The sequence below is a fragment of the Oncorhynchus kisutch genome, unplaced genomic scaffold (genome assembly GCF_002021735.2).
Source record: "Oncorhynchus kisutch isolate 150728-3 unplaced genomic scaffold, Okis_V2 scaffold759, whole genome shotgun sequence".
Lineage (NCBI taxonomy): Eukaryota > Metazoa > Chordata > Actinopteri > Salmoniformes > Salmonidae > Oncorhynchus > Oncorhynchus kisutch.
The window spans coordinates 122,795-138,245 of record NW_022262704.1 but is presented as its reverse complement, the minus strand read 5'-3'; the positions used below and the strand labels follow the sequence as shown (position 1 = coordinate 138,245).

At 41.5% G+C, this 15,451-nt stretch overlaps 1 long non-coding RNA gene across 2 annotated transcripts; it reads right to left on the bottom strand.

The window, feature by feature from the left end:
• Positions 1 to 8,122: 8,122 nt before the first annotated feature.
• On the bottom strand, positions 8,123 to 13,513 carry LOC116361877 (uncharacterized). 2 transcript variants are annotated; one of them, XR_004207671.1, is made up of 9 exons: positions 13,414 to 13,513; positions 11,759 to 11,836; positions 11,328 to 11,476; positions 10,896 to 11,099; positions 10,327 to 10,590; positions 9,931 to 9,984; positions 9,789 to 9,828; positions 9,445 to 9,662; positions 8,123 to 9,359 (listed from the first exon to the last, which is right to left on the bottom strand). It is a non-coding gene; the product is annotated as an uncharacterized LOC116361877 (long non-coding RNA). The 2 variants fall into 2 exon arrangements; XR_004207670.1 differs by having other exon boundaries at positions 9,193 to 9,359; positions 9,931 to 10,590.
• Between the last annotated feature and the right edge of the window lie 1,938 nt (positions 13,514 to 15,451).

The window sequence follows — 15,451 nt, the reverse complement described above, 5'->3', positions numbered from 1 at the left end:
GGTTAATGAGATGGGTGTGCTTGAAAGGATGCACATAACTCTGCAACGTTGGGTTGTATTGGAGAGTCTCAGTCTTAAATCATTTTCCACACACAGTCTGTGCCTTTATTCAGTTTTCATGCTAGTGAGGGCTGAGAATCCACTCTCACATAGGTACAGTTGAAGTCGGAAGTTTACATACACTTAAGTTGGAGTCATAAAAACTTGTTTTTCAACCACTCCACAAATTTCTTTTTAACAAACTGTAGTTTTCGCAAGTTGGTTAGGACATACTTTGTGCATGACACAAGTAACTTTTCCAACAATTGTTTACAGACAGATTATTTCACTTATAAATAACTATCACAATTCCAGTGGGTCAGAAGTTTACATACACTAAGTTCACTGTGCCTTTAAACAGCTTGGAAAATTCCAGAAAATGATGTCATGGCTTTAGAAGCTTCTGATAGTCTAATTGACATGATTTGAGTCAATTAGAGGTGTACCTGTGGATGTATTTCAAGGCCTACCTTCAAACTCAGTGCCTCTTTTTGCATGAAATCATGGGAAAATCAAAAGAAATCAGCCAAGAAAATCAGCCAGCCTACAACAAATTGTCGACCTCCACAAGTCTGGTTCATTCTTGGGAGCTATTTCCTGAAGGTACCACGCCTGAAGGTACCACGTTCATCTGTACAAACAATAGTACGCAAGTGTAAACAGCCGCCATACCGCTCAGGAAGGAGGCGCGTTCTTTCTCCTAGAGATGAACGTACTAAAGTGCGAAATGTGAAAATCAATCCCAGAACAACAGCAAAGGACCTTGTGAAGATGCTGGAGGAAACAGGTACAAAAGTATCTATATCCACAGTAAAACGAGTCCTATATCGAAATAACCTGAAAGGCCGCTCAGCAAAGAAGAAGCCACTGCTCCAAAACCGCCATTAAAAAAGCCAGACAACGGTTTGCAACTGCACATGGGGACAAAGATCGTACTTTTTGGAGAAATGTCCTCTGGTCTAATGAAACAAAAACAACTGTTTGGCCATAATGACCATCATTATGTTTGGGGGAAAAGGGGGAGGCTTGCAAGCTGAAGAACACCATCCCAACCGTGAAGCACTAGGGTGGCAGCATCATGTTGTGGGGGTGCTTTGCTGCAGGAGGGACTGGTGCACTTCACAAAATATATGGCATCATGAGGCAGGAAAATGATGTGGATATATTGAAGCAACATCTCAAGACGTTAGTCAGAAAGTTAAAGCTTGGTATCAAATGGGTCTTCCAAATGAAAAATGACGCCAAGTATACTTCCAAAGTTGTGACAAAATGGCTTAAGGACAACAACGTCAAGCTATTGGAGTGTCCATCACAAAGCCCTGACCTCAATCCTATAGAAAATGTGTGGGCAGAACTGAAAAAGCATGTACAAGCAAGGAGGCCTACAAACCTGACTCAGTTACACCAGCTCTGTCAGGAGAAATGGGACAAAATTCACCCAACTTACTGTGGGAAGCTTGTGGAAGGCTACCCGAAACGTTTGACCCAAGTTAAACAATTTAAAGGCAATGCTACCAAATACTACCTTTCTAAACTTCTGACCTACTGGGGATGTGATGAAATAAATCATTCTCTCTACTATTATTCTGACATTTCACATTCTTCAAATAAAGTGGTGACCTTGATAGGAGAGCTGGTGAGTGATCACCGTATCGTCATTTCCGGTCACAACTTGCAGGCTTGTTTTCGAGTTGCTGTGCGTTTTGTTGCTAACCTGTTTTGCTACCTGACAACTTTACGGTTTTCACTTTTTAATTACCGTTCATATATTTATTTATTTTTTCCTCAACTTTTTCACTCCGGACGCTTTATCTGGACACGATTCGTCAGGACCTCCAACAGCCGAAGCTAAGTAGTAACATTAACATGATGACTTCTAATTGCAGCCGCTGTACTCGGCTTACGGCGAGGATAGCTGTGCTGCAAGCCCAGCTTCAGACGCAATCGTTAGGCAAGGGTAATTTCAGTGTAGGAAAGGATGAAATAGCGTCTGTGGCACCAGTAAGTACAGATAGTAGTGTAAATCCCCTGGCACAGTCCCCGCAGCCGGACAACTTTCTCACGGTTTCTGGAAGGAAATGCTGTAGGAACGCTCAACCGGTGTCGCTCATTCAGCCGACAGAAACTTTCAACCGGTTTTCCCCATTAAGCAGCGGGTCGGAGTCAGAGGCCGATTCTTCTCTGGTCTCTACTCCTCCCGTTACGGGGTCTGAGACGCCGAAGCTTCCCACCATTAGCTCTGACAAATTGAAAACTCTAGTCATTGGCGACTCCATTACCCGCAGTATTAGACTTAAAGCGAATCATCCAGCGATCATACACTGTTTACCCGGCTACCGACGTTAAGGCTAATCTGAAGATGGTGCTGGCTAAAGCTAAAACTGGCGAGTGTAGAGAGTATAGAGATATTGTTATCCACGTCGGCACCAACGATGTTAGGATGAAACAGTCAGAAATCACTAAGCGCAACATAGCTTCTGCGTGCATATCAGCTAGAAAGATGTGTCGGCATCGAGTAATTGTCTCTGGCCCCCTCCCAGTTAGGGGGAGTGATGAGCTCTACAGCAGAGTCTCACAACTCAATCGCTGGTTGAAAACTGTTTTCTGCCCCTCCCAAAAGTTAGAATTTGTAGATAATTGGCCCTCTTTCTGGGACTCACTCACAAACAGGACCAAGCCTGACCTGCTGAGGAGTGACGGACTCCATCCTAGCTGGAGGGGTGCTCTCATCTTATCTACCAACATAGACAGGGCTCTAACTCCTCTAGCTCCACAATGAAATAGGGTGCAGGCCAGGCAGCAGGCTGTTAGCCAGCCTGCCAGCATAGTGGAGTCTGCCATTAGCACAGTCAGTGTAGTCAGCTCAGCTATCACCATTGAGACCGTGTCTGTGCCTCGACCTAGGTTGGGCAAAACTAAACATGGCGGTGTTCGCCTTAGCAATCTCACTAGGATAAAGACCACCTCCATTCCTGTCATTACTGAAAGAGATCATGATACCTCACATCTCAAAATAGGGCTACTTAATGTTAGATCCCTTACTTCAAAGGCAATTATAGTCAATGAACTAATCACTGATCATAATCTTGATGTGATTGGCCTGACTGAAACATGGCTTAAGCCTGATGAATTTACTGTTTTAAATGAGGCCTCACCTCCTGGCTACACTAGTGACCATATCCCCCGTGCATCCCGCAAAGGCGGAGGTGTTGCTAACATTTACGATAGCAAATTTCAATTTACACAAAAAAAAATGACATTTTCGTCTTTTGAGCTTCTAGTCATGAAATCTATGCAGCCTACTCAATCACTTTTTATAGCTACTGTTTACAGGCCTCCTGGGCCATATACAGCGTTTCTCACTGAGTTCCCTGAATTCCTATCGGACCTTGTAGTCATAGCAGATAATATTCTAATCTTTGGTGACTTTAATATTCACATGGAAAAGTCCACAGACCCACTCCAAAAGGCTTTCAGAGCCATCATCGACTCAGTGGGTTTTGTCCAACATGTCTCTGGACCCACTCACTGTCACAGTCATACGCTGGACCTAGTTTTGTCCCATGGAATAAATGTGGTGGATCTTAATGTTTTTCCTCATAATCCTGGACTATCGGACCACCATTTTATTACGTTTGCAATTGCAACAAATAATCTGCTTAGACCCCAACCAAGGAACATCAAAAGTCGTGCTATAAATTCACAGACAACACAAAGATTCCTTGATGCCCTTCCAGACTCCCTCTGCCTACCCAAGGACGCCAGAGGACAAAAATCAGTTAACCACCTAACTGAGGATCTCAATCTAACCTTGCGCAATACCCTAGATGCAGTTGCACCCCTAAAAACAAAAAAAATGTCTCATAAGAAACTAGCTCCCTGGTACACAGAAAATACCCGAGCTCTGAAGCAAGCTTCCAGAAAATTGGAACGGAAATGGCGCCACACCAAACTGGAAGTCTTCCGACTAGCTTGGAAGGACGGTACCGTGCAGTACCGTAGAGCCCTTACTGCTGCTCGATCATCCTATTTTTCTAACTTAATTGAGGAAAATAAGAACAATCCGAAATTCCTTTTTAATACTGTCGCAAAGCTAACTAAAAAGCAGCATTCCCCAAGAGAGGATGACTTTCACTTTAGCAGTGATAAATTCATGAACTTCTTTGAGGAAAAGATTATGATTATTAGAAAGCAAATTACGGACTCCTCTTTAAACCTGCGTATTCCTCCAAACCTCAGTTGTCCTGAGTCTGCACAACTCTGCCAGGACCTAGGATCAAGAGAGACGCTCAAGTGTTTTAGTACTATATCTCTTGACACAATGATGAAAATAATCATGGCCTCTAAACCTTCAAGCTGCATACTGGACCCTATTCCAACTAAACTACTGAAAGAGCTGCTTCCTGTGCTTGGCCCTCCTATGTTGAACATAATAAACGGCTCTCTATCCACTGGATGTGTACCAAACTCACTAAAAGTGGCAGTAATAAAGCCTCTCTTGAAAAAGCCAAACCTTGACCCAGAAAATATAAAAAACTATCGGCCTATATCGAATCTTCCATTCCTCTCAAAAATTTTAGAGAAGGCTGTTGCGCAGCAACTCACTGCCTTCCTGAAGACAAACAATGTATACGAAATGCTTCAGTCTGGTTTTAGACCCCATCATAGCACTGAGACGGCACTTGTGAAGGTGGTAAATGACATTTTAATGGCATCGGACCGAGGCTCTGCATCTGTCCTCGTGCTCCTAGACCTTAGTGCTGCTTTTGATACCATCGATCACCACATTCTTTTGGAGAGATTGGAAACCCAAATTGGTCTACACGGACATGTTCTGGCCTGGTTTAGATCTTATCTGTCGGAAAGATATCAGTTTGTCTCTGTGAATGGTTTGTCCTCTGACAAATCAACTGTAAATTTCGGTGTTCCTCAAGGTTCCGTTTTAGGACCACTATTGTTTTCACTATATATTTTACCTCTTGGGGATGTTATTCGAAAACATAATGTAAACTTTCACTGCTATGCGGATGACACACAGCTGTACATTTCAATGAAACATGGTGAAGCCCCAAAATTGCCCTCGCTAGAAGCATGTGTTTTCAGACATAAGGAAGTGGATGGCTGCAAACTTTCTACTATTAAACTCGGACAAAACAGAGATGCTTGTTCTAGGTCCCAAGAAACAAAGAGATCTTCTGTTGAATCTGACAATTAATCTTAATGGTTGTACAGTCGTCTCAAATAAAACTGTGAAGGACCTCGGCGTTACTCTGGACCCTGATCTCTCTTTTGAAGAACATATCAAGACCATTTCGAGGACAGCTTTTTTCCATCTACGTAACATTGCAAAAATCAGAAACTTTCTGTCCAAAAATGATGCAGAAAAATTAATCCATGCTTTTGTCACTTCTAGGTTAGACTACTGCAATGCTCTATTTTCCGGCTACCCGGATAAAGCACTAAATAAACTTCAGTTAGTGCTAAATACGGCTGCTAGAATCCTGACTAGAACCAAAAAATTTGATCATATTACTCCAGTGCTAGCCTCTCTACACTGGCTTCCTGTCAAAGCAAGGGCTGATTTCAAGGTTTTACTGCTAACCTACAAAGCATTACATGGGCTTGCTCCTACCTATCTCTCTGATTTGGTCCTGCCGTACATACCTATACGTACGCTACGGTCACAAGACGCAGGCCTCCTAATTGTCCCTAGAATTTCTAAGCAAACAGCTGGAGGCAGGGCTTTCTCCTATAGAGCTCCATTTTTATGGAACGGTCTGCCTACCCATGTCAGAGACGCAAACTCGGTCTCAACCTTTAAGTCTTTACTGAAGACTCATCTCTTCAGTGGGTCATATGATTGAGTGTAGTCTGGCCCAGGAGTGGGAAGGTGAACGGAAAGGCTCTGGAGCAACGAACCGCCCTTGCTGTCTCTGCCTGGCCGGTTCCCCTCTTTCCACTGGGATTCTCTGCCTCTAACCCTATTACAGGGGCTGAGTCACTGGCTTGCTGGGGCTCTCTCATGCTGTCCCTGGAGGGGGTGCGTCACCTGAGTGGGTTGATTCACTGTTGTGGTCATCCTGTCTGGGTTGGCGCCCCCCCCCCCTTGGGTTGTGCCGTGGCGGAGATCTTTGTGGGCTATACTCAGCCTTGTCTCAGGATGGTAAGTTGGTGGTTGAAGATATCCCTCTAGTGGTGTGGGGGCTGTGCTTTGGCAAAGTGGGTGGGGTTATATCCTTCCTGTTTGGCCCTGTCCGGGGGTGTCCTCGGATGGGGCCACAGTGTCTCCTGACCCCTCCTGTCTCAGCCTCCAGTATTTATGCTGCAGTAGTTTATGTGTCGGGGGGCTGGGGTCAGTTTGTTATATCTGGAGTACTTCTCCTGTCCTATTCGGTGTCCTGTGTGAATCTAAGTGTGCGTTCTCTAATTCTCTCCTTCTCTCTTTCTTTCTCTCTCTCGGAGGACCTGAGCCCTAGGACCATGCCCCAGGACTACCTGACATGATGACTCCTTGCTGTCCCCAGTCCACCTGGCCATGCTGCTGTTCCAGTTTCAACTGACCTGAGCCCTAGGACCATGCCCCAGGACTACCTGACATGATGACTCCTTGCTGTCCCCAGTCTACCTGGCCATGCTGCTGCTCCAGTTTCAACTTCCACCTGACTGTGCTGCTGCTCTAGTTTCAACTGTTCTGCCTTATTATTATTCGACCATGCTGGTCATTTATGAACATTGAACATCTTGACCATGTTCTGTTATAATCTCCACCCGGCACAGCCAGAAGAGGACTGGCCACCCCACATAGCCTGGTTCCTCTCTAGGTTTCTTCCTAGGTATTGGCCTTTCTAGGGAGTTTTTCCTAGCCACTGTGCTTCTCCACCTGCATTGCTTGCTGTTTGGGGTTTTAGGCTGGGTTTCTGTACAGCACTTTGAGATATCAGCTGATGTACGAAGGGCTATATAAATAAATTTGATTTGATTTGATTTGATCCTAACTGACCTAAAACAGGGAATTTTTTATAGGATTAAATGTCAGGAATTGTGAAAAACTGAGTTTAAATGTATTTGGTTAAGCTGTATGTAAACTTCTGACTTCAACTGTAGTCCATCCAGATCTTTGCCACCTAGGACATCTATTGGACCACTTAAATTTGAGTACACCTTCAATAGTCTAGGGAGCAACTGTCGTGGAGATTCTTAACAAAATGTAACACTTACAAGAACTTGTGAATTCAATATAGGCTTTTAATACAAACATATCAGAAGCCTAGATGGTCCGTGGAACACACACTTGTCCAGAGCACTGGCTCTGATTTATACACATACAACATATGAGTCCATCCCACATGCAAATGAAGTTACTTCCCTCAGTCCATCTGCCACCATTATTATATGCCAATCTGTGCATCCCGCTTGTTCAGCTCGATAACGCCCATATCTGCTTTCAGTCAAGTTATAATGGTGACAGGACCTCTTCATGTCACAAAAATAATACATGCCCATCTTATGCTATGGGCCCCCTTACGTTCAGCCTGGTGTGTTCTTTGGTATGTCTGTCCTTATTAGGACTCGTAGACTCGTAGACTATGTGTCTCTTCTGACATTCTTTCAGCATCTTCATGTCCTAAAAATATATGGCCTATGTCTATAGTCCATCAGTTGGTCATTTGGCTGACCCCCTCCTTTGTGTGTCCCTCTGACCTTGGTATGTCCAGCTGTCCTATGCTCTCATGGCCTTACTCTGGCCTCCTGTCCTATACAATAGACAATGCATTTTACCAGAATGGCAAATGCACTCGAAGTGTATCTTTCTCTTGTGTTACAGTATTATGTTCCTCCCTATATGTACATCTTTCTCGCACACAACATACCCATACCACACACATACGGACGCAAGCATCCACACGCACACACCCATACAATGTCTAATCTACCGGGAAAGAATCTGGCAAGGTCTCGCGTGCGTGTGTGTGTGTGTGTGTACCTAGCCACTCAGGGTTATGTGGTTCAATGGCACCATCATGTGTCCAACAGGGAGAAATACAAGAAACGAGCTGAATGGATATGTAGTTATGATTCAATGTAAATTAACAAAATATTCAATTTATTTGTCTTTTTATTGTTTACATTTGAGCTTATTTACAACATAATGCTTATACTGTATTCAATGTATCTAAAATATGTCATTATTAATTATGTGATAATAAAACAAGGAATATCATGACACTGAACAATATGGTATTACATAATATAAAATATAAAATGACCAGTAATGACTGACAGCAATACAAAGTAAAATATATTTTAACATATCAGGAACAACTCCAGAGATACAAATATTTAAAATCTCTTGTCAATATAATTCATTTTTGTGTCACTAAGACAAGCCATAACTTTATATGTTATAAAAAATCTGGAATTGGCAAAATCCCATAAAAAAGATAAGCAATACAATCAATAGATAGAAAACAGATAAGTTGAAAACTGGAAATAGATAAATTGCAACATTGAGCCTGTAATCGAACCCACAAATGCTGATGCTCCAGATACTCAACTAATCTAAAGAAGGCCCGTTTTATTGCCTCTTTAAATCAGCAAGCACAACCATTTTCAGCTGTGCTAATTTAATTGCATTATGATTTTCAAATGATCAATTAGCCTTTTAAAATGATAAACTTGGATTAGCTAACACAGTGTGCCATTGGAACACAGGAGTGATAGTTGCTGATAATGGGCCTCTGTACGCCTGTGTAGATATTCCACCAAAAAATCTGCCATTTTCAGCTACAATAGTCATTTAAAACATTAACAATGTCTACACTGCATTTCTGATCAATTTGATTATATTTTAATGGCCAAAAAAAAATGCAAGGACATTTTAAGTGACCCCAAACTTTTGAACGATAGTGCACATACTGTATTTATCATTAGGAGAATAATCTAAATTCCAGCATTTACTCAAAAGTTAAAGCTCATTGTCTCAAACCTTCTGGATTAGAAAGCATAATGATAGTAAGAGAATAACATTGTGAGGCCTAGCTTTGGTTTGATGCTGTTGCTCTTCAGTCCAGGTTCTGTGGTGGTTCTCTTCAGTCCAGGTTCTGTGATGGTTCTCTTCAGTCCAGGTTCTGTGGTGGTTCTCTTCAGTCTAGGTTCTGTGGTGGTTCTCTTCAGTCTAGGTTCTGTGGTGCTTCTCTTCAGTCCAGGTTCTGTGGTGCTTCTCTTCAGTCTAGGTTCTGTGGTGGTTCTCTTCATTTCTCATAAATGGAGAGCTAAGGATCTATTTGAGGGGCTGTGTCACTGGGGAGTCCCCTCACATTCTGAAAGAAGACACACTGAATGAGAACTTGTCCCTATAACATTTATATGGACATGGACACAAAAACTGCATTATAAGAGACTTACTGCCAGGGTGTCATACTCTGGTGGCCTGGTTTTCATGTTCAGAGCTGTGTACATGTCACTGTTGGCCTCTGTAGTTAGCGTCTGCAAGAGCAGAAAGAGTCTCTTAACAACAAGGAACTTTGGTCCCAAATGAGGACCCAGCCGAGAAGAGATCAACATCCGACGTGCTTCTCCTTCACGTCTCTATGGATTAAAATGACTTTTTTTTTTTCCAGGATCTGGATGTGGAGAGATACAGAAACACAAATACTCAAACACAAATACTCAATACTGCATAAAACACAAATATATTAATCAATTCACTTCCTGTCTGTGTCTGCTGTATTGGTATTGAAATAACTTACCTGTGTGTCTGATGTGGCATCACTTCCTCCTGTGTGTCTCCTGTAATGAGGGACAGAGTGAGTTCTGCTCTCTTACTGTCTTACTGACATCTAGTGGAAGTTGATATGTTACTAATAGAGTTCATGTAAATGGCTGTCTCACCTCTTAATATAGCAGTAGATGGTGACTAGAAGAGCTCCAACAGTCAGGGCAGCTCTGAGATATGACACAGAGGAAACCAGGGAAACACTGCTGTCATATCATGAGGTAATAAATGCAAGGTGGAGATATGACACAGAGGAAACCAGGGAAACACTGCTGTCATATCATGATGTTATAAATGCAAGGTGGAGATATGACAGAGGAAACCAGGGAAACGCTGCTGTCATATCATGATGTTATAAATGCATGATGGAGATATAGGGGAAACCAGGGAAGAACAATATTTATTTAATTCTATGTCATACGGTAGGATAAGTGTCTCACATTGCTTAGTATTATTTATTGTTGTTGACCTGTGTGATTATCAATGAATAGATGAAGATTAGGTGAACTTACACTGAACGTCCACAGACACAGAAGAAGAGTTGAGACGTCCATATTTATTTTCAGCCTCACAGTAATATTCTCCTCTGTCCTCAGAGATGATGTTAGTGATGCTGTAACTCTGTCCTGATGCTTATGCTGAGGTTACTTTCTTCTTGTACCAGGTGTATTTGTCCACAGGTGGGTTGGCATCACTGCTGCAGGTCAGAGTCACTGAACTGCCCTCCACTATTTCACCAGAGGGACTGACTGACACTGAGGTGTTCTTTGGGCCATCTGGTGGACAATATGTAACACATTGTTCATACATAGAGCTTTACATGAGGAGCATCATGGAACTTGGATTTATGATTAAAATAAATGAAATATTAATATAAATATGTGGAACTTAGATATTAATGTAACAATACAGTGTTTGTGAAGTACTTGTAGTTACTACAGTAGTGAGATGAGTACAATCATGGAACTTGGACATAGATTGAAATAATAGATAGATTTCATATCTGTTCCACTGCATATCAACACTAACCAATGATTGGATGATTTTGAAAGACTTTAAAAAGTGTTTTAGTCACACTCACACACTGCAGGAGAATTGATGCCTTTTACAGCACAGTAGAAGCTGTCTTCAGTTTTAAAGTAGACTGTGTATGAGGGGGAGGAGTCCTCTTGTACAATCTTACTGTTCCTGTACCAGGTGTAGGTGGGGTTACCAGTCAGAGTACAGGTGGTGCTACAGGTCAGTGTCATTGACCTCCATGTAGTGGTCACCTTCACCTGCAGGTCTGGAGTAGATAACAACATTAAAGCCCTCAATGACCTGTTGTCTAGTTCAAATGAGGCAGGAGTGGACGTTCTCAAATCATCAATTCAGACGCATACTTTCACATTCATATTATTTCAATACAAATCAAGACAGAACCAATTAAACAGATCCACACCATATATAATATCACTGTACCTGTAACAGACAGTGATTAAACAGATCCACACCATATATAATATCACTGTACCTGTAACAGACAGAGTAACTCCAGGATCACCAGCATAATTCCCTCCAGTCTGATCTGTTATGAACAGAACAGATCCACTGATGACCCCTTCAAGGTACAGATACTCTGAGTGGTGTATGTCACACTCCAGCCATCCTGACCCAGTACCACTGAAACACAAGTCACACAACACAATGGTATCAGAATGAAGACAAGGTATATTGGTTCACACTGACAGTAGGGTTTGTCTCCACTTTGTTGCTTTAGTTGCTGAGTTGAGTGTGAATGGAAACCACAGAAAACTATTTAAGTGAAGTTGATATACTTAACAGAACACACCAGAATAACATTATGATTCTTAACCTTTTATTAAGTGTTTGTAGATTATTAAACAGAGCTGCTAAAAGATAAGAATGAGACCATACCTGCTACAGACCAGAGAAAGACCATACCTGCTACAGACCAGAGAAAGACCACCAACACACTTCCTGCTGTTCTCAATGCCATTGTTACATCTCCCACCCTGCAGTCTAAGAAACATAAACAACAACTCACTCTATAGCTGGTGAATAACTCCATCTGATACAATGAAGTATAAGCTGGAAATGGGGTACAGGGCCTCATTACTGAAAATGAACCAGGCTCATATTGTGTTGTATTGTGCTACAGACGTGGATCTTAATTTGATCACACATTTGTTTTAGAGAATTTTCCTTCTTCCTGCAAATGCAAACTTGTAGAGTATTCAAGGTTTATAAAGGCTTCTAACTGTCAGGGATCCCTCCAGTACTGCTGCTCATTCTGTGCACCAATTCTGGAAGTCTACGTCACTGGCTTTCTAGGCATCACTGAGCTGTCTAATTACGCACACCTGGTTCCCATTTCCCCTGATTAGCAATTGTATAAATGTGCCCTTTGTTCACCATTGTCTTGGTCAGGTATTGTTTCCATGTCTGTTGGTCTTGTGAGCACCTGTGCTTTGTTGCTTTGGCTTTCGTGCTACGTGTTATTACGTGTTTCGTCCCGTGTAATTACGTGTTTCGTCCTGTGTATTTATTAGAGGTTTAACATGGCTGTTTTGTTTGGTTTTAATCCTGTGTTTTGGGCTTCGTGACTTTATGGCAGGTTGTATTGTTTGATGGACTATTAAAACCTATTACGTATTTCTGCGCCAGTTTCCTGTCATTTATACAACGTGACACTAACGTTTAATTTAAAATGTCAGACTTGATTTTCCCTAACAAACTGTCAACCACCACAATTATAATCCACATAATAATTCACTTTTCCTGTTGCTGCAGGAATATTAAGATCCTACATCTGTATACGGTTGTGTGAATACTGTCTGTATTGCACTGTAAACACACATTTCTACATTAATTGTTCTAAAACTGTTATTGTCAGAACCTCAAATATAGGAGGATAAATGTTCAATCCTCTACGGTCCGTCAAGCTGTTCAGCAGCCTAAAGACTGACCACCAGGTTCAATGACAGCACCTATCACCAAGCTGAGGCTAATCAGCAGTGGCTCACACACAGTCTTGTACAACAAACCTTGTGAGGACACAATTCAGTCCTGTTCACAATCCTATTTTCCTTTACCTTGACCCCAAAACCTACTAACACTAGCTACCCCCTAGAACTTGCATTTGATCTTGTGGGGACTAACAACATTTTTGTCCGTTTACTATTATTGTGGGGACTTCTGGCTGATAATGCCCACACACGGAGACCATCTGTAGGAGAGACCATGTGTAGGGAAGGCAAATAAGCCCATGGAGTCTGTATCAAAGTCTAGAGAGCTGGTTGTTAAGGATGAAGCAAAGTTAAAACACATCCTACACAGTATAGATGTCAACCCTACTCCATATCAGACTGGTCCTAAAGGGCCCTCAGCTAAATCAGCTGTGTCACACGCAGACACACACTTAGGCCCACATGAACACACACACTGCAGAGCTCCAATGTTTCTTTGCATGTCTTTTTTACCCTGGTGAATCATCATCACTATGTAGATCAACACTCCTACACTGAGACACTATGAATACTGACCCTGATGTAACAACCAGAACACAGCTCATAACAAGAACTAAAATGATACATTACCCTCAATAATATGACTTGACTGGAAACAAAACCAGAAACTATATTTCAAGATATTGTTAAGAGTACTTAGAGTGAAGTGAAAGGGAGAGGTATTGTACAGGGAGTCAACATACTGGCAGTTAGTGTGAATTCTGTGGTTGACACATATTTAAAGAGGAAGGAAAGGACAGTTAAGACATTAACATGGATGATGACTAGACCAGCATCTCAGAAAAAGGGATGTTTCTGTATTTCAATAGAAATTGTGCAACAGATTGCATATCTACTTGCCTTCATTTTACATGTTTTAAATTAGCTAAATGTTTCACATTTTCAACGTGATATTTTGACTACACAGAACCATTTAAACAATGTGTCGACTACAGGGGGCTTGATGCGGTTGCTAGGTGATTTCTGAGGCATCCGAAAGCCCTCTATACTATTTAGAATGTTTACAATTTCTTTTGTGTTGCCTTGCCCTTCTGAGTTCTGTATATACAGGTCAAATTTCCAAGATGTCACTCAAGTAGAACCCATTCCATTTTAAACCCATGACCATCACCTCATCAGCTGTATCAAATTAATGCTGAATGTTCCAGTGTTCTAGACTAGAGCTCCACCTACTGGTATCTCAACATTACTGCACCTTCCTAATAATAATGTCCTCAATAATGTTGGGTTAATAACAACATAAAAAACTTAAAATACATTAGATAAACTAGTGGAAAACTAAACTGTTTACTAGACAAAGTCACAGTTAACTTCTTATGGATGGGGGGCAATATTGAGTAGCTTGGATGAATAAGGTGCCCAAAGTAAACGGCCTGCTCCTCAGTCTCAGTTGCTAATATATGCATATTATTATTAGTATTGGATAGAAAACACTCTGAAGTTTAAAACTTTGAATGATGTCTGAGTATAACAGATCTCATATGGCAGGCAAAAACCTGAGGAGAAATCAAAACCGGAAGTGAGAAATCTGAGGTTGGTATGTATTCACAGTTCCCATTGGAATCCCCTGGAGATATTAATGAAGTTGCACTTCCTAGGGCTTCCACTAGATGTCAAACGTCTATAGAAATTTGAATGAGGCATCTGTGTTGTGGGACTGAATGACAGCAGAATGAATCAGGTGTCTGACAGTCAGCCATTTCCTGGTCAAGCACATTTCACATGATAGCGACCTGCGTTCCATGACTCCTCAAGACACAAAGGAATACTCCGGTTGGAACTTTATTGAAGATTAATGATAAAAACATCCTAATGATTGATTCTGTACTTAGTTTGAAATGTTTCTTCGACCTGTAATATAACTTTTAGAAGTTTTTGTCCGACATAACGCTGACCAGAGCGAGCGTTTGGATATGTATACCAAACGCGCTAACAAAAGTAGCTAATTGGACATAAATAACGGACATTATCGAACAAATCAAGCATTTCTTGTGGACCTGGGATTCCTGGAGTGCATTCTGATGAAGACCAAAGGTAAGGGAATATTTAGCATGTAATTTATGGTTTATGTTGACCACAACATGGCGGCTATTTTGACTTGATTGTTCTGAGCGCCGTCTCAGATTATTGCATGGTTTGCTTTTTCCATAAAGTTAAAAAAAAAATCTGACCCAGCGGTTGCATTAAGGACAGGTATATCTATTATTCCATGTGTATAACTTGTATTATCATCTACATTTATGATGAGTATTTCTGTTGAATGGATGTGGCTTTGCAAAATCACTGGATGTTTTTGGAACTAGTGAATTTACTGCGCCAATGTAAACTCCGATTTTTTTATATAAATATGAACTTTATCAAACAAAACACACATGTATTGTGTAACATGAAGTCCTATGAGTGTCATCGGATGAAGATCAAAGGTTAGTGATTCATTTTCTCTATTTGTGCTTTTTGTGACTCCTCTCTTTGGCTGGGAAAATGGCTGTGTTTTTCTGTGGCTTGGTGGTGACCTAACATAATTGTTTGTGGTGCTTTCGCCGTAAAGACCATTTGAAATCGGACACTGTGGTGGGATTAACAAGATTACCTTTAAAACGGTATAAGA